The sequence below is a fragment of the Meleagris gallopavo genome, chromosome 5 (assembly GCF_905368555.1).
Source record: "Meleagris gallopavo chromosome 5, MGAL_WU_HG_1.1, whole genome shotgun sequence".
Taxonomy (NCBI): domain Eukaryota; kingdom Metazoa; phylum Chordata; class Aves; order Galliformes; family Phasianidae; genus Meleagris; species Meleagris gallopavo.
Genome location: NC_139408.1, coordinates 38,692,756 through 38,713,181, shown reverse-complemented (window position 1 = coordinate 38,713,181; position 20,426 = coordinate 38,692,756). Strand labels below are relative to the sequence as shown.

The window sequence follows — 20,426 nt, the reverse complement described above, 5'->3', positions numbered from 1 at the left end:
ATTTGTATAATGCAAATGCTAAGAGGACTTTCTGTATGTCTGTGAAGTACCATGCAGAACTGGGGGCAGAAAATGTCAGACTTATAAGTAGGGGATATTTAGACCAAAAACAGTCTCCGTGTCTTCACTGTAAAACTCACCATCATCTATAATCCATCTTCATTTATCCTTTCCCTCATGTCTTTCCTTCACAAACTTTTAAAAATATCGCACTGAGAGCTTTAAATTGACTTCTAATTCAGTAAGAAATTCTTGGCTTCACTCTAACAAACTTCAGAAAATCATATCAGTAGTCTATGGAGAAATTGCAAGTTCATTGTAAAGCATCTTCTCACCATAAGGGATCACAAGGCCTTAGCACTGCTCTACTTAAAAATTGAAAACTCAGCGCATTGAGGGTCGGATTCGATGATCTCTTGAGGTCTCTCCCAACCTCTGTAATTCTGTGATTCTGTGATTCATTATTCCCATGGCCCTGTAGCACGATGCTAAATCACAACACAACTAATATTGGTCTGTTTAACTAGTTCCAGAGCTGCAGTGACTTGAAAAAATACAAGTTTCTTTTGTAGCAAATAAATTTGCAAATAAGATACTCCTCTAGAAGCTAAATCTCCTTTCACTTTTATTCCCATCTCCTTTTTTGTGTGTATGCATAGAGACTTTGTTTTATACATATTTGTATTTGAAAAGAACCAAATGCTTTTTCTTTGTACTAAACATTTTCATAGTTACAGGACTGGAAGCACTAGAGGGAATATTCTCAGTCATGGCAGAACAGAACTGGAACTAAATGTTAGGTATTGTGAAGGAGACAATACATAAGAGAATCACATAATGAGGGATGGATTTGATCTGCTATAAATTAATGGGAGATAAAGCATTGGAGACCACGGTCAGCACATCCTATTTTCATTCTTTGCAGTGTTATATTCAAGGAATTTGTGTTTTTTTTTTTTTTTTTTTTTTTTTTTAAATGCTAATTGTAGTACATGTGAAAGGTTTTTTTTCAATTTTTTTTTTTTATTAATACAACCAATAGGTTGTTTTGAAGAAGCTATTACCTAATTTCCTTCTATATTAGCCTGAATTGAGAAAGGGAATACGAAAAGACTTAGTGAAAGGTTGAAGTTAGGAAAAAGCTAATTTTTTTGAAATGAAATGTAAGCAGTCAGGAGTTGTTAAATCACTAGATAAAAAGAATTCACACTTATTTCAAGAAGAAAATTAGCTTCTTCATCTTCTCCACATCAAATGAATGACGCTTTGTCTGCTGAAGAGGAAAACATGAGTTTGATGATCTTCTGAGTGAGACATGTTCAATGTCACTGAAAGTTAGCCACAGTGAAAATGTAATTCCCTCCTCCAGGTCTTCCAGCAGCTCCTCAACAGCATGCTCCTTTCAGAGCATTCTCAGTTCATCTTTGAAAACCACAATATGACAGATCAATTGGCAACTGCACCTTGAGAAAAAAGGAAGAAAATAAAGAAATGAAGGAAAGGCTTGAACTTGATAGAAAGTTGCAACCTTCTTTTCTTCTTAAAACATCACACCCTCCGTGTAGCACAAAATGAGCAATTTAAAAGTGATTGAAGACCTTTGCCCTGAATTCAGACAGATTTGAATTTGTGGTTTCAAATTAGATACTGCAAGTGAAGAGGCAGAAGAAAAAGAATTAAAAGAACAACTAAAAGAATCAACTTTGACATTAAAGCATATGGTTTGTTGCACATGAGAAATGATCCAATAATGGGTACAAGTATCCATAGAGAAAAATGAGTTCCTACGGAATACTATTGATTTTACGTCTGAAAAGAAAAGCAAAGAATATTGTGTCCAGGTTGGATTAGATATTGTCCTCTAGTTTGAAAGAAAAGCATGAAACGATTCTTTACCTCTGTTATAATTACGGATATACAGAGATTGGATCTGTTTGCATTAAAGGTCACTGAAGACTTCTGTGTGGACAATGTTCGATATACTTCAAAAATGTAATTGAGAAATTTCGTAGCACTGAACACTGTTGTATGGCACATTTCAGCAGTTCAAATATTCTTCTGCAACCATCAATCTCATACTGAAAGTAGAGGACTGATGTTCCATCTTCCCAACAGCATTCAGAGAAACTTCATGGGAAAATTTTTTCCTGATTTTAATTGAGGATGGCTCGCATGAAGTGATCTAAACACACCTGAAAATCCACTCCATTTTACAGCATCCAAGCAGAATTATGTCACCTTTTTGTAAAAGGAAATCAATTCCAAAAGATCACTGTACTTTCATCAGAAGTGGCACAGGCATTCAGATTTATGTTGAGCCCAAGTGGAACTGTGATCAGAACACAACTTTACTGGTTTGCTATACAAAGATTGTATTTACAAAAGCTGTTATTTGGCATTTCTGATAGGCAGAAAGTTTATAAACATACAAGTTTACGGTTACAGGCACAGAGTCAAAATGACTTTTGTAATTATAAACTAAAATCACACAGCGGAAAAGTGTTCTTTTTTCATATACTTTTTTTTGTAATTAGAAATGCTATTTAGCCTACATTACTAATAGTTAATACAGATGACAGATTTTAGTCTAAATTAAGGAAAAGTATCCAATATTTGGCAGGTAGGCTCTAAGCTTACTTTTCTTCCCTCTTTCAACACTTACAGGATTTCTGTGTGATGAATTTGAGAGGAAGTTACATCACAGTTTATCAGAGTAGTAAAATTTGGGAGCAGAATCATAGCAGCTAGATATTTAAAATTGGTAAGATGCCAGTTTTACAAAGTGTATGCAGTTCAGTTCAGCACACCTAATGTACCTCTGTGGTAATTGAGGTGAATTTGTTTGAACTGTTAATCTCTGAAAATCCTTTTTTTAAATATGCTGGAATGGCTTGTCAGAGTTGGGCAGCATTCTCAGAAGAGATCGGTATCTTTGCTGATCTTCCTTCCCCTGTATGGATCTCCTCCCTAAGTGGAGTAAGAGCAACGTATTTCCAAAAATTCCCTGAGCAGATTCCAGCATGAATCAAGATTTTCCTAGGCATTGTTCTTCTGGAGTGCTATGGCAGCAGAGACTATACTGGTACGACCTTTTTCCTTATGCCTTGAAATGACTTTCTATTGCTAAGAGGGGGAATAGAGGAGGAGGAATTACATCTGAGTCTCAGTGTACTTTTGCTCTCATAAAATATACTTGAAATCCAGTAGCAGAGTGCATATTCTTCACCTGTACCCTCTAATCTTTGTTACAATTCACCGTTATGAACACGGATTTTGTTAGTGCAATCTCAATCTGCTAATGTCATGTACTGTGAATTTTGAGATCAGCGACCAGGTGAGCTCCAGACCAAAATTCCAAATTCCAAACCATTTTGTGATTCTGGAGATCAATATACGTCCATGTGATGTAATTTGAATTCATTCTTATTTTATTATTTATTCCGTGAAACTGGAAGAGTAATAAGGCAGTTCTAGAAGATAAGCAGACTGACTTAAGTCATGATAGATCTGTTAGACTGGCATCTATTCATGCCAAAATAATGGGAATTTACTAAGAATGGAAACAAAACTGATGCAAGTCAAAGTACATTTACAGAAAGTATTGTCAAAGAAATCTGATTTACATTTATACGTTTACTAATTTATAGACGTGATATATACAGGTTCTGATAAGACATTTGGATTGGTACGATAAAACATTCTGATTAAAGAATGCATCCTGTGCAATGTCAGCAATGCACACAGTGCTCTGGTTTGGCAGCTCAGAACTCAAGAATACTTGTCAACAGAGTCATCATAATTGGAGTTCACTTTACATGGGATTGATACTAATGCTATCAATAGGCTAGTGGAATTCTAAAGCTATTCAACATTTTCCTCACTGTTTTAATAAATCAATGGTAATAAATACGGATAACATAAGGATGGCAGAAACAGTAATTACTGACCGAAGCCAGCATGTTCTTATAGGATCTTGTGGACTGTTTGATTAAATAGAGCCTATTCAAAGAAAGTTTTAACACTACAACAGTAAGTTCATATACTTATGGACAAAGAACATATTGTCAGTTGCTCGGTTGGAAAAGGATTTGTTTCCTGAAAACCATGATTCTGAAAAGATTTCAAGGTCACAGTGGCCAAACATTTCACCATGACTCCCAGGATAATGATTTGGCAAAAATGTGTCACTTGAATGGGAAATGGACTACTTGAATGGTAATTCACGTTTTGGGTATGGAATTGGCACTGGCGTCTTGAAAAATGTTCCTAGGGCTTGTATCTTAAAAAGATCAATGAGCACTTTGGGTGGATACAGAGTCACGGACATAATCACAGAGTTGTTTTTCATGGTTTGAAAACTGAAGGGCCAAGTCTGCTTAGTTCATCAAAAATAAAAGATATAATTCCAAGGTAATGTGATTACAATATATAAATACTTTCCAGGGGAGGAAACAGCACGTGGCAAAAGGCTGTTCATTTTAGGGAAGATCGGCACAGCTCTTTTTTATGCTGGAACTTAAGTCCAGATAAATACACTTCAGAAACAAAGCTCATTTTTTTTAACAGAGAGGGAATAAACTACAGAGAAAGATGGAGATTCTTCATTGCCCAAGATGAAGGTTTGAAAATTTCTCTGAAGAAATATGAATAACCTTCAAATCAAAACAGGACGGCTTTTTTGGACACACTGTAGTGAAAAATAAGTTAGCAGCCTTAGAGTAGAATTTAATAGGCTGCTATATGCCAGATATCCAACTAAAGATTTAAAAGCCTTTTCTGACCTACTGAATTTATGGAAAAATGCATTTACATATAAAAATATCTTGAAAGAATTTTAACATTCTAAGTCATGCATTCAAGAAGGGGAAAAATAGAATGTAGGTTTCCTGGCCAAACTTGGCTCAAATTATTTTATCCGTGCATTATAAAATGGTTCAATTACATGTTCTTAGATTTTGGAGGTTATATAGAAAATGGATAAGGTGCCAAGGAGGGTAGAAATCATCATCTTGCTAAATAAGTGGATTAGTACCACAGAAATATTATGTGATCATGCCATTTCAAACTTATTCTAATGAATATGCTGGAAAAAAGCTATTGCTGGCATTTACCAGCTTGTGAACGCTTGTCTCTGCAACATCTGTGATCCTTTAATGAGAGCAGTGGGATTGAACAGGAGTGAGAAAGACTCAAATAGGAAAAGGAAATCCTAAAGTCACATCTCTCCGAGAAAGCTACTTAGTGCTTTAAATACATTGTGAAAGAAAAATACCTCTGTTATGGATAATTTCTATTTCCAAAGTAGCTGTTTGGACCCAGCTCTTCTCTTACTTGTCCTGTTGTAGATAAACTGGACAAATCTGAAAGACTGCTGTGTTTAACTAATTACCAAACCGATTAGTTACCATGTTTGTCCAAGCATGGTGTGTTGGCTGAGCAGAGCTTGATGGAAGTCTGGAGATGGTAGAATGAAAGTGAAGATACATCATTTCTGTAAACTTGTGTATGGTTCACTGTAAACTATCACAGAAGAACTGTAAGAACTGATTTCTTTCACATATCTGTATGCTGAGAAGGCAGATAGAGCAAATGTTATAACTGAATAAAAAAGAAAACAAGAATTTAGTTTTAGTGATTGTTTCTTGTTCTCAACTGCATGTAATGGTATAGGGATGGCTTTTTCTTCCATATGCCGCCTGAAGAATAACTTGAATGTTCTTCTCATGGACTACAAATAGTAAAAAGCAAGATATAGAATAATAAGAAGCAAATGTACCGGAACAGTGAATCTGTACATTTTTCTGTTTATATATTGTTTTTATGTATGAAAGGAGATTTTTAAGGAAGAAGTGTGGACTTTATGATATGCAAAATTAGATGGAAATAAGAATGATGACACACAAAGGGCAACGGCAGTGTACCCAATGAGAATGATAGATTAATAGAAATTTCCACCAATGTGGAAGAATAAAAAAAAACAACCAACAACCTAAAACCATGGACTTCTTAATTTGAGGAAACAGGAAACCAGTATTATGTGCCAGCAAGAACTGGTATGGATTTTCAATTAATCTTTGAATTCCAGAATGGTACTGTGTGATTGGCAGGTATCAAAAATTATTTCTGTTTCTAAATAGACAGAGAAGAACTACAGGATTGCTCTTTGGCTTTGGTACTGTTCAAAGCTTCAGGGCTTTGAAAAGATGGAGTAATCAAAGTCATGTAAATGCGGATATGTGGAAAATGGGATAAAATGTGAGATCGTGTCAGACAAACCTCATCTCTTTCTTTGATAATATGATGCAATTCTTAAAAAAGAAGTAGCTTGATATACCTAGATGTAAGTAACACTTGATCATGGAAGTAATTATTTAAGAGGGAGAGGCCAGGAACTGATTTTTTTAAAAAAATTCCAAACACAACAGGGTACTTTGAAAGAGTGGTTATACAAATACAGGGAGTTTGGTTATGATATTTTTGAAAAATTCATCTTGGGACTGCATCTGTGTATTATTTCCCATTAGTGATCTTACTGCAAAAACTTGTTTGTCCTTATGAAAGTTACTGATAACACTGAGCTGGGAGGTGTAGCTAATATCTGCCCATTGGATGGCTTGAACAAGATGACTGTGTTTGCAGGAGGCATTAAATGAGAAAGCAAACTTTTCTGCAGTGCCATTCAGTTAGGGACTCATGGCAGGAACTGTGAGCTGGATGCACGGTGATGCAGGAATTTAGAGCTCAGTGTTTGTTAACTAAATGCACTGATAACATTTTTCAGCTATGTAGAAGACCACTTTATGTTCAAAAATGCATTTTCTGTAGAAACTGGAAAATGATTAGGACAAAGCACTTTCAAAGATTTCATTTGGCTTACTGATATCAGTCTGACCACTCACACAGGAATAATTATGTATTCAAAGTGGAACAAATGCAGAAGATGGCTGGAAAAATCATTACAGGATTGGTAAAAAATTCTTTCAAATGGAGACTAAAAGAATGTGGATTCGTATGGCCAACCAAGATGAAGATTCGGGGAGGATGTGAATGCTTTCTAGAAATACGTTTGGGCATAAATTGCAAGGAGAGAGAAGAACAATTAAAAGATAAGGTCAAATGGATATGAATTAATCAAAATCATTAGAAAGTTAAATTCTCTAACCATCAAGAAAAAAGAACTTCTAGAGCTGTCTTCTAGACAGAGCAATGGGTGCAAGGAATCTGAATGACTTGCAGGGTGAAGGTTGATACACTGATGACAGGCTGAGGCTAATTGTAAAGCTGGAGGTGGAGGCTGTGAGTGAGGCTGTGGGCACGTGGCATACTGCCATTCTTAGAAGAGCACTAAAAGGAGATTTGCTCTCCGTGTGTCACTGCATCAGCGGGTGCCATGTGTTTTGCTTGCTGTAATACTAGAAAGTGGAAAGCGCGAAGCCAGCAAAGTTGTTAACAAGATATAATGACACACAGGGAAAGATTGCGTAATGTACTGTTTGGTTTCTGTCCTGTTGTTACTAGGTATGGCCCTGAAAGAGCACATCTTGAAGGACACGTTTTGGTGTGGTGTGTAAGGGATTCTGTAGCTGATAAGTGCAAAGAGAGAATATGGGCCAGCCCATCCTGGCTTGGTTTAGGTTCTTCATCCTTTACTGGGTCATGAGTTTTGAGTAGTAATTGTGGCATTTAACTTCAGCATTCACTTAATGTATCACATCTCTCCGAGCTGCTATTAATTGGAAAGGTGGGAAGAAGAAAAGAAGATTTTACTTGTTCTCTTCTTTTTGGCAGCATAGTTTCTCTTCTGTGCTGTTTTTCACTCTGCCATCTTTCTTTGATGAGATTGGTCACGACTCTGTTGGGATTTCAGGTTTATTACTCTGACTTCAGGTCAGAAAGGAAATTTTTACTGGTCACATCTGCAAGGATTATCTTTTCAGGAGGATGGGGGTCGAGGAAGGATGCCTTTCCCCATAGTTTGTACGGTCGTCCATTTTTGGATTAAGTTCATATCACCTAACAAATCCCCTGGCATTATGGAGGCTCAAAGCATTATAGACTTCCTTGAAATCTTTCTGTAAAACCCAAGGGTTTGAGTAATGAAATCCCTTTGTGTTGCTGAAGGGTGGTGGGGAGGACTTCCAAAAGTAGGAAAGTATGAATGTTCTTGTGGACCTGTTGCTTATACTGTCCTTCTTAGACCCAGGATTGAACTGACGCATGATTCTGATGCTAGAATTTTGATTTAGCACAGTGCTTTATTGATGAAGTATAAACCTGAGTATAAATCTTTGCTGTTTGATTTTATTCGAGTCCGTACCATCTTTCCTAAAAATTGAGGTGCTAACTATAGCTTTGTGATTGGTTTCCAGCTGGCTGACTGTATTCCCTCTGAAGTTTGAACTAGGCTGGATATCCTTCATCACTTTCTGACTTGTTCTATAGTACTGCTGTGTTCTTTCGTGCATTTGAGAGTTTAGATGCATTTAAATTATGGGGCAGTTGAAATTTATAATCATCATCATGCTGTCTCACAGAGAGCCATTTCTAAGACACATTGTGCTGCAACATTAATATTTATCATCTTATGTGGTTATTAAATTATTATGACAGGAATTTATACTTCTTTACTATTAAATATGAGATAAAGTTTAAAAGCATTCCCTACTTGGAAAGGGATTGTAATAATAAAACCATGAACCAGACAAATAATAAAGGAATGCGTTAAGTAGTACACGTGTTAATTTAAGACAAATTAGTATTTTAACCTCCAGAAAAGGAAAATACTGCCCAGCTGTAGTGAAGTGTAAGGAACAATTGGAGATGAGAAATTCCAAAGGAAAAGAGGAAGTATTATCTTCTATCCATTTTTAAGCTTTTACGGAATTCTTGAAGGAGCTGAGATGCAAATGAAATACTCAGATTACTTTTAAAATCTGAAATAAGTTACTGTGATGTTTTAAATACTTGTAGATGTACCTATCTATAAACAATGCTGGCAAGAATTCTGAGTTTACAAACTTCCTTCAATGGGAAGAGTGCATTTATTAGGGCTTCAGTTTTTAAAAGCTACACTAGAAATCAGTATTCAGAACCAAGCTCTTCCTCTCTCATGGAGAGAAAATTTCAGGAAATTCCTGAAATGTAAGTTATTATGAAAAAAAAATTAAAGGTAACAGATTAAATGTATTTTAAAGAGATTATATTTAGCAGGTTATCAAATTTGGAAAATTTGCAGGCCCCTTGTACCTTAGCCAAGACGGCAGTTTTGTTCCCAGTGTTTTCCCAGGGCACAAAGATGGCTCTGAGAAGCATGCTGCTTATGCAATATGGTGCTGGAAGCTTTTCCCTACGGGGTCCAAAAAGGACCCAGTTCTCAGCCTGAGAACTTAAGACTTTCAGAACTTTCCACTGAAACCTAAAAAGCTAGACCATATCCTTAAAGATCGACTTATGTATGGCTAAATACAACTCCTTTTCCTTTGGTCTTTTAAAGGAGAAACTCCCACATAAAGCTAGGATAGAGGAAGCTGCAGGGAAGCTGGTAGCTGCCTCAGTTTATAGATTGTTGGTTTTTTAAATTTTTTTTCTCCCTTCCATGGAAGAAGTATTCCCCCTCTTCTATACCTCTGCTTTCTTATTTTATAGCCTTCCCTACTAAGAAGAGAGTTTTCCTCTCTTGTTTCTACCAGTGTACCAAGTCACAGCTGTTAGTTCAAGCAGCTTGTGGGAGCTACTTTCCTGTTTTCACGCAGAGGGAGAATTTAAATGCAGAGTGAACCAGGAAGGAGTTTGTGTGTGTTATCCCTGACACAGAACTGCTGAATCATTTTCACTGGGGAAAAGTTTTGAGTTTGTCAGATGAATGAAGGAAAGCAACTCCTGTAATATAAGCAAAGAAAGGAAGAAAAGGTGATCCAACAGCAAATGGTTGTATAACATTCTTGGATTCTCTCTCAGGGATGAAAGCTTCTTGCATCTAGACCATTGGGATCATTCACCTACTGCAGTGTGCTGGTTAAGTTTGCATGGCCACGATACCATCAGTCAGCATTTCTGGAGATGCTTATGAAGGGAATGTCAAATATTCAAACAGTTATTAATGCCAACAACATCTTTAGGAGACTACTTTCTGGACTAAACAACAATTCAGGAAAATATCTTAAGTGAATGGAAGAAGAACCAAAGTCTGGAAACAATTTTATACCACTAGATTTATGAAATCCAAGGATCCCATCTTGCTGTCATGGACCTCTGTGTCTAGAATTTGGTTTCACATTATTCTTTTGAAATGCCAGTTTATAAAACTTCTGTTTAAGCAAGGGAATACCTTGGAATCCCTTGATGATAGTTTAGGTAGCTCTAGAGTTTTCTCTTTGACTTGGATTTTCTTCCAGGCATTCTGTAGCACAGGGTAGTGGTACTGAGGTTCTCAGCACTGAGGCTGTTCATTTGTCACCAGCTCTCTGGTGAGAAGCATTATTTTTATACCTGTCAGCATAATATCCAGGCATCACCCTATTTCAGGGGAATACTTCTTCAGATGGCTGCAGAGCAGCTTGTTGCCTGCTTTGCAGCAAACATGCATTAAGTGCTCTTAGGAGCAAGTATGCTTACTTTGCAAGTTATCACTTAAAACTTTTTCATTTTTCCTTACATATAGAAAAAAAGGCAAGGAGAGTTTTAACATAAGGAAAAAAAAGAAGCTAAGCAAAAACTTTATTTTACTTGAATTTGATGGTGCTGTAGGAGGCCTTGTAAGGTGGTAAGGTGCTGCAAACAAAACAAAAGAGCAACAAAAATGGAGTAGAAAGAATCAGTTAGGTGGCATAAGCTGTTGGTGGGATGCCAGTACTGGATTGGTTTGGTCACTGATTCCTTTTATACATCTCTGAAAGTAATGCTTCCTATTTATTTTCATGGAAACTACAGCAGATACAAAGAGCATAATAACAAGGACTGTTTGGTAGAGCAAATTCTCAGCTACAAAACACTGCTATGCATCACAGTCACCATCAATAGCTATGTGTTTTTGTCAGCCATGAATAAGAGCCTGCATGCCATGCCCATAAAAATCTTCACCAGTGCAGGTGGCACACTGTTGCTGTCACCACTGCTGAAAGGCACCACTCACTGCCTCACAGTGCTCATGTCCCCTGGTTGGTCTCAATAAAAGTTCAGCAAGAGTCAGTGAATGTAAATGGGCACAATTTTTTTTTCTGCTCGGAGGAATTCAATGATACACCTTTGCTTCATATTCATTTCCATGTCAGACACCATTTTGTCAGACTGCCCCTTGGCTGCCATCTGTCACACGGCAAGAATACGTAACAGAATACTGGTGGGAAGGGTCAACCTCTGGGTCTGTCATGGGTCAATATAGTAAAACAGAACGCATTACTTTTGGAGCAGCCCTTGCAAATGGAAAAAGGAAAACACATAGAAAAAAGAAAATAGCATACAGAATGAGTGTAACTTTCATGCGTATCATAGCACATGACTAACTGCTCTTAAGTGTCAGACCTAGCATTCTTTTTAGAATGAAAAGACTTCCTAGTTTTGATTTGTTTAAAGTGCTACTTTTGGTCACTGGCTGGTCACTGTTGTGCAAGCTGGGGGTTGTTGTGGCTGCCTGCATCAAACCAAAAGACAGCAAACAAAGAGAAGAAAGATAGAGAAGACCAGAAAGTAATTTGTTGGAAAGCTAGAAACGCTGCTACTTTGGGGAAGAAAATAATAGGAGTCTTAAGTTCATATTCCAGATGTTAAATATTCAACTAAATGTGGCAGTGCTGTCTCCTCACCCAACCACTTGTAGGTTTTTCAGAGACAATAAAATAAGCCTAGAGGAGAGACAATAGATGGTAAACTGGGTGGGAGAAGAGGGGCAGGAAGGCATAGCAACTCTTATGATGAAACTTGTTCCTTTCTCTGTTTCTTGAGTTATTCAGTCAGACAGTCTTCCGGTCCACAAACCTAAAAATGTTGCCAAATAGCTGCAGAAAAATAATTTCCAGAAAAGGGTGGCATCTGATTTATTTCCTACATCCTACCCTGACTTGTTGTGGTTTTGGCTGCAAGATTACAAGTCTAAAACTGAGAGAAGTGTCATTGGCCCCTAGAGACAGTGTCCAAACAATTGAACATGTTTGGAGGAAAGGTTTATTCTTTGGCTCTCTCAATACTCGTGGCTGCCAATTATTGAGCAGTTATGGCCAGACACAGATGCTGTGTTGTTCATGGCTGGCTTTTGGGTTCAGAAGTATCTGGAATTGTTCAAGGAAGGCTAAGGAGGTGTCCAAACATTTCCTCAAGGTTCCTTTGATATTTTGTTCTGCTGACGATCTTTAGGCACGATGGTTTCCCTGCGGAGAAATTCTTGACTCATATCTTAGAGGCTGGGCTCGTATAGGAACTCAAGTAGGGAGGTTAGAATTCCTTTTCTGGTCATCTGAGAAACTGGACTCATGAGATCTCATCAGCTCAGGGCAGACAAGGTTTTGGAAGAGCTGAAAGCCACAGAGTTCACAGGCAGTTTTCAGGGTTGGAATAAAACTCTGTTCTCGCAAGAACTCTTTGCAGTGCTGTGAATGACACCAGTAGCAATCCTTTTTTAAGAACTGGCTACTTGCAATGACTAGAAAAATCTGACAATCTTAATAAAAGGAGAATGCAAAAAACATGTCTTTCTCCTTCAAAAATAAATCCAAATTATTGAGCCATTATGGCCTCAATAATTTCTTCAAAAAGAAATCAAAATTGCACCTGAAATCCAAAGTTAAAACTGAAGTTGAATCTAGATATCAGTCGTGAATTTGGCTGAGAGATCTAAAGCCAGAGGGGAGATGTTTTTCTTTCTCTCCTTATGATAATTCTTTATCTTGCCTTTTCTTTGGATCATTGGGTTCAGAAGGGTGGTGATTTTGACTAGTACATAACCAAAATCTCTAAGTCATGTCCCCTTCTATTCTAGGTATCTTGCTCATGAAAAAACTGTTGAAGGGTATTACTTGGCTATGGGACAGTGTAAATGATAGTAGATATTATCAGGAGGAAGAGGTTCAGTTTCACTACTTAGTGGTTTTTGTTCTTGGCAATTTGGACAAGTACCTCGGGAAGAAGAAATTCTGCATGCTTTGCTTGGAGACAATAATCAATCTCTTCAACATTTGGGATGGATTTAGGTCTCTAGGCCTTTGAATTATTTCCATCTAGATCTCAGTAAGACAAGAAAGTGCATCACGTTCTTGGTGGGTAGTGACCATTGCTTTTCAAGTTGTTATCCTTCAGATCTTCAGTAGTCCTTGGGCTATCATTAAATGCTTGGCAATGGTTGTATATTTTCTTTGTTGTTCATGTCTGCAGGTGTATTAGTTATCTGAAGAACTTACTATTAGAAATTATTTTTACAGTTCAATAGTCCGTGCCTTCTGGGAAATAAACTACTCTAAGAATCTCTGTCAAAATAAGACTTTCTTTTGCACAGTTTCAGGTTCTTCCCATGATAGAGGCCACCTGCTGTCTCAAATGGGCTCTAGTTCACCTGTTCTTGGACAGTTTCTAGGATTTAATGTAGGCAGATGATCAAGTTACATCCATGGCAGAATACTCAGGTTATATTTTGCTGTTGATTTTATATCAAAGAGTTTTGATATGATCTTTAAAGTATGAAATAAGCACTTGGAGGTGGTCTGGGTGCGTTTTCCATCACCGAATGAAAGACTTGATCCAAAATCAACCAAATATACTTTAGCAGAGGTGCCCTCTTAGCCTGCTTCAAAAATCACGATTGGTGAGGAGCCTCCATTTCAAATATCAGAGCAATTCTTAAACGATTCTTTGGAGACAAATGTGATCACAGAGGTCGTTTTGCAGTCAGTACAACCATAGCCACCATTTACTTGTACTGGTTCTCTTTTCTTGCAGCCACGCTATAATGCTCTTTTGTGCACCCATCAAGACTTCTTTACTGCATCAGTTTCAAAGTAAAATGTGCTCATTCTCAAAAGGAGTTTTTAACTTTAAAGAAGACAATTTGCGATGCAGCCAGTCCTGTTCATTAGGAATCATCAGAATAAGCTTATCCAGAAGGAATCCATGGTTCCAAAGCAGATTGGAACCAGATTCGCCCTACGAAGAGTCCCTAGAAGTTGTGAGGTCCACTGCATCTTTTCCAGCAAAGGTAGGAGGAGGGTTCTACTCTAGCTCCTTTTTTCAACAGAAGCGATATACATCTTCTGAATCTGAGGTGAATATTCCCATTAACAGAGCTTTTACATTCCTTGGCAAAAGCAAAAAAATCTTTTTCTTCAAGAGAATCTCTGAATCCCATACTGCTTCTGCTTGCAAATCAGAGCAGGTTGAGCTTTTTCTTCAAGACCAAACAACCAAGACCTATCACTACTTTCTGAGGTTCTAAACAATGAAACTCGCTTGTAGATGACAGGATTTGAGGGTAGTGCCTTACCTCTGCGTGGCTGCATTCTTACTCCGCTCATCTGAACCTTCATCCTCGTCTTTCAGCAGCTGTGTCTGAGCTGCTTTCTACAGAAATCTCTCAGGAAACCCCTAGTTACCTGACGTTGTCCATCTTCCCATCAGCCTTCTGTTTGCACAAAGTATTGAGGAGTACTACAGGGAAAAGGAGATGCACCTTCACTAAATCATTAGTCTCACAAGCAAAGCTTCAGAAAAAGCTATTAAATTTGCTGAAGTCACAGTTATGTGGTAATACTCCTATGAATTAGACATTGATTAAAAGGCAGAGCTGTCAGATTTTCCACATGACAAAAGGTTAATGTGGGGTGCCACAAGGTCCAGTACTGTCTTCTGCTATTGAGTGTAATATATTGAGCAGTTATCTAAAAAAATTGGGTCGACAATGAAATGACAAATTTTGCAGATGACATGAAAGCAAATAAGTGTCTGGAATTCAGATTCATACCCTACGAAATCCCCCTGATGTGTTGCATTTCCTATCACAGCGAATTCTGTTAGTCCTTTTCACTGTATTCATGAATGTAACTTGCACGATACAATATCCCAGCAACCTTATGTTTTGCATTCTGCTGAGTGAGGTTTATAGCTTTTCATTTTCAGCTTTGGGCTGACTTGAAAGACTGAATCCATGTCCCAGCCTGCAGACTGGGAGTAATTCATTACCATGCAGAGCAGGTACAGAGGGAGACTGTCTCTATGCGACAGCTCTCAATCCACTCTGATTATTACAGCTCAAGGAAGGGGGTGTGCAGGGGAAACTGAAGAAGTGAAAGGAAAAAAAAAAGATTTTACAGACTTCAAATTTAAAAAAAAGGATTGGTATACAGTATCCAGAAACATAATGTATCTGTGTCTGTATTAGCAGCCAGTCATTCTATCAGTAAATTTAAAAGCAAATATCCCTAAAAGATGATCACAAGGAAAGAAGCCAAGCCTCAAATAGTAATTACCTGTTGAATTTATTATTTCTGGACTCTTTTAAGGAAGAACTTATGACTTTTACATGAAAAGCACCACAGCATCAAATAAAAATCCACTCTGCTACTAATTTTCTTTCTTTCTGCTTGGGCACACAGCTCCCTATCAAGATTGTAAAGCTGTGTCCATTGTAAATGTGTGCACTGGCTTTCAGGGGAAAGGACAGGGAAGACATTGAAGTGTAGGATATCATGATTTATCTGTTTTGTTTTAGCAAGTCATAAAACTATGAGAAAAAAAATGCTATATTTGTCTGTTGACGTTCATCCTGAAGGGTTGAAAAATGTTACATAGATAATTAGATCTTCTCCCTTTTTCCAATTACATATATCCCAAGTGGCTGCCCAGCCATGGGTAAATGGCTAAAATACTGCCACTTCGGTGTAGAAATATAGCAACTTGTTAGCACTGGTTGTTATACTACACAGTAGTTCAAGGGGAAAAAAAAAGTATTTGGAAGCGTAACTATTTTTTTCTTAAAATGCAAATATGGGGATCATTTTTTGTGTGGTAGTTGCCTTAACTTCCTCTAGAGCTCTTACCTTACTCTCTAAACCAGTGGCGAGAGCACTTACCATGGGAGATTCTGTGTCCTGAGTTTAGTTTGATTGAGGAGGCTCATTTTGCCATCTTCTTCCTTCCTAGGAGGCTGGCTTAACAGTTAGCAAACCGGTTGAGGTAGGGGCAGCATTTTTCTTCCTGTTGGCTCTGTGCCTCTGTGCTGAAAGGAGCACCAGATTTATGGTTCCGGAAGAACAGCAGACAAGAAGGGGCACGACTTGCCAGCCTGGTACTCCAGAGTTCTCACCATGAAGATGGGATTCATGGGTTCAACAGTATTTCATATTTCTCTCCCTTTGTGCATCTTTGCACAGCTCACCACTCATCTGCTTCAACTGTCTGATTGGAGTATCTCATTTTCTTCTGACATGGCATAGAAGTGCCTAATATTCTGTGGGGTCAGGCGGTCAGGCGGCTAAAGTGAGCCGTTACAGCACCTACTTTTTTTATCAGCAGCTTGTAGTTTATTTCAAAGATTGTCTATATAATCAGAACCCAGGATTTTTGTTTTTGAAAATTAACTGGGATATTCAGTGAACCACTAGTTCTTTTCAGTAGAGTTACATGAAAAGAACATTGAAGAAATGATGGAGTACAATTTCAAACGACCAATTAAGGATCAATGGTAATGTCACTAACAGAAAATATCCAAAGTTCCGGAGGTGCTGGGTTTTCCTATTCATTAGTCGCAACAATCCAACATTATCAATTGAATTATTTGCATACGGACTTATGTAAAATCATACTCACTTCTGTAACTGAAAACTTTAATTCCGTCAAGGAGATCTGACACCAAGAATGGTTGAAATGCAACCCAGGTTGCTACACATTGGAGCTGGGATTTCCTGGGATTAAGTTGCTCGTATTTATAACCCAGAATCTGCATTCTTTTCCATTGCAAATTTATAGTTTATTTCACAGTCATTCTGGTCGGGGAGGGAACTGATTATTTACATAATGCAATAATTATGTATAACTTATTACTAAGTTTGATGAGATGAACCACACCTAGACAAATAAACTTGTTTTCTTTCTCTTTGAGATAGACACAGATAAGAAAGAGGCCTAAACTCTCCCATCATGAAGCATCTTTGGTGATGAGAAGATTTGCATCACTCTTGAAACTATTTTCCCATATATTTACACAATATGTGTGTAGCAGATAGATAAAAAATAATTAATAAATCATTAATGTAATTGTCCTCATTTTAGTCTGTAGGGTCTTCTTCAGTGCAGCAGGTTTGTGCTGTCTGCTAAGTACAGGTAAATGCAACTGATCTCCTGAGATCTGTTCACACCCACAGTTTTAACCATCTTGCTCATCTTGTGTGCTACATGTACAAGAAAAGAAGGAATTCAGATTTCAGGGTAATGTAAATGCTGGTATTTAATGTTTGGAATGTTTGACTTTGCAACCATAGTATTCTTTTAACGTAATCTCTTTATGTGTAATTTTCTGTGTTAATTCCATCATGTGGAACCACATTAACTCTCACGTGGATCATTAGTAGAGCTGGAACTTTGATATGCTTGTACAAACCTGTACCATTTGAGCTAAGAGACCTGAACAACAGGCTGCTATCCTTTACGTGACCCAGCCTCTGAAGGCAAAATGAGACAAACACTTTGTGAGGGGATTTCACGGCTATATGCTGACAACAGAGTAATGAGGGGGCTGAGGAAGCCTTGTCCTGGTACTGTACATGCAGTACTGACTGAAGATCTTTTGCTCTTACGCATTTAAATCTATCTCCTTCTGTATTTATGAACAGAAACTCCCTGTGAGCTCAGCTCAGCCTGTTGTAGGATGTGCTCAGTATGGATAAAATAATAAACAAATTTATCTACTAGCCTCTTATATGACTGGAGTGTACAAGCTAGCCATTGTAGACTTTGAAATTTCAGGTTGTTTTCCTCCTTACCAGCATGAATTATGTATGGAGCAAAAAAACAAGTTTCTCTCTGCACCCAGGGCTGCCCTGGCATTCTGTCTGCTGTGGTTCTGAAGTGTTGGAGTACTGAGCCTTCTGAAAATAAATGCAAGGATTTTCTATCATTCACAAAATAGTATAGTTTTCTGTAGGTTAATAATCAGAAAAAACTTTTATGATGACATTGTGCAAAGTATCAGCCTCATGCAGACAGCACAGAAAACTTCAAGTCAAATGACTAAATTTTGGCAGTTACAGTTAACTAAAGCAAGGCGTTCTAATGGAGAGTGCTATTTAACTTCCTTGTACAGCTCTTGAGGAATGTAAAACTTTGCCCGCAGGATCCAAAACTGTAGTAGGGGAAGTACATGTAGATACAAGGGACTCAGAATGAGCAGCTGATTAGAAACAACCCCAAAACAGGTCAGATTCGTTTAACTGCCAACATTTAGGGAAATCAGTAAACAAACAGAACAGTCCAGTTGTTGAAAAATAGCATTTCAATGGGCTTTTGCATTCAATATCATAGATTTTGTTAGGAAGGAAGATTCAAAACACACAAAAAAATTATATTGATCATCTCCATTCAGCATTTTCAGTCAGTACGAACTGTGAGAGTTATGAAGCCTTTGGTATGAAGTATAGTGCCATAACTAAACAATTTGCTTATTTGGGTTGTTGGAAGTAAAACCACACAGGCCAAATATAAAATTGAGCAGTTTTATCTCACAGTTTCCATCAGTTTCTGTCTTCTGTCATTTAATAGCATTTGTGTAGTGCCGTCAATCTTAAAATCATTTACTATCGGTGTATTTGGGGACATTTTAACATCTGAATTTTAAAAATAGATATATTCCAGTCCTTTTTTCTGCAAATAGCTGATTGTAGTGCACAGTATTATTACCTATATTAGGCGGGATTTTTAAATGTTCTAATTTTTTACCAGAAGAACTAACTTGTTTCGTTTTACCTTAGAACAGAAGTTCTAACTGTGTGTGCTTAGCCCATGTTCCCACTAATATTAGGATTATGATACTCGATTTTCTGGTAGTATCATCTCTAGACTACTTCAATCTGAAATTGATGATCTGTTAATTAATGTGATAGCAGTCTAAAAAGGCAAATTTGGACATTTCTCAATATTTTTGAGGAGTACTGGGCTTAAACCGCAACCTTTCCTTACAATTTATGTGATTCAAGTAACACCGTGTTTACCTGACCTGTGCTAAAGCTGCACAGAGCTGCCCTGCTCTGCTTTGTGTGTATCTGTCCCATGCACCTGTTTCATGCTGGTGTCCCCATTCCTCTGCAGAATTTGATCTTGATTTGTGCCTAGGTTTTATTAAAAGGGCAAACTGAAGAGGACTTAGGGCAGGAAAGCCTTGCTTCAGTTTATAGGTGTACAGTACAAATTAAGTCTGTGCCATAGCTAGCTTTCTAATCACTCTGCCTGTCCCTAAGGATATCCCAACACACTTTCTGGCTGTGCCAGTCCAGCTATTTCCCAGCAAACTTGGTGTCTTGCTGGTTGACAGAAAGAAGCAGAACTTCATGGGAGAAGAGATGGCTTTCCTGGCAGAGTAGAGAGGAGCTCCTATTAAGTTCACGTGAGCCTGTGGCTGGAAAATCATGCTTGCTAGATTTTGGCTTCCTTTTAGAAACTGAAGCCCATGGAAATGTTGGGGAATGAGGGTGGTTGGGCACTGGAAGTGGCTTCCTAGGGAAGTGGTCACAGCACTGAACTTCCTGGAGTTAAGAAGGATCTGAACAATACTCTCAACCACATGGTCTGATTTTGGGGGGTTGTGGAGGCAGGAGTTGAACTCAATTATCCTTATGGGTCCTTTCCAACTCAGGGTGTTCTATGGTTCTATGATATGTGATTCATCCTCTATCCATCAAGGATTTAATTCTTGATGAAATAACTCTTTGCCTCCCCTTCTGGTAGGACACTGTGACAAAGGAAGCACCCTATTCCAGAAAATACAGGAATTGTCATGCTGTTTGGCAGGCTCCAACTTTTTGCACGGAGGAACTCCTTATACTGAAGAGATAGAACCACTGTCCATCCTCCCTGTGCAGAATGGGAAACAGTCCTTCTGATTCATGCTCATCTCCCTCCCTCTTCCTACATTTGCTGAGGAGGATCTCTATTTCATAGACTCTGCAGTAGGAGTAAGCATAGGTAATGAATGGCAAAATTGTAACAATCACAGTTCTAAACAAAATAGTCCCACTTTATCTAGCATAAAGGAGAAGTTGGCTATCTGAAACTCCGTCCTGGTCATTAAGAACTATTGTGTTCCCATCCCATTGTGTTCAGATTAGTTCTTCAAAGTCTGATCATGTTCCAATCACAGCAAGAGTAACCACATCTCTGTGACAAAGCTGCAAAGCAGAGGCTGATGGACAGCGTCTCTCCAAAGCCCTGCTCATATAGTCACAGGCTCTCTGAGGCCA

At 38.0% G+C, this 20,426-nt stretch overlaps 1 long non-coding RNA gene across 2 annotated transcripts; it reads right to left on the bottom strand.

Annotated features, from left to right (window-relative positions):
- Positions 1–941: 941 nt before the first annotated feature.
- Positions 942–19,038, bottom strand: LOC146544326 (uncharacterized). Of its 2 annotated transcripts, XR_014883671.1 has the most exons (3): positions 16,050–16,623; positions 14,465–14,628; positions 942–1,463 (listed from the first exon to the last, which is right to left on the bottom strand). It is a non-coding gene; the product is annotated as an uncharacterized LOC146544326 (long non-coding RNA). The 2 variants fall into 2 exon arrangements; XR_014883670.1 differs by having other exon boundaries at positions 942–14,628; positions 16,050–19,038.
- Between the last annotated feature and the right edge of the window lie 1,388 nt (positions 19,039–20,426).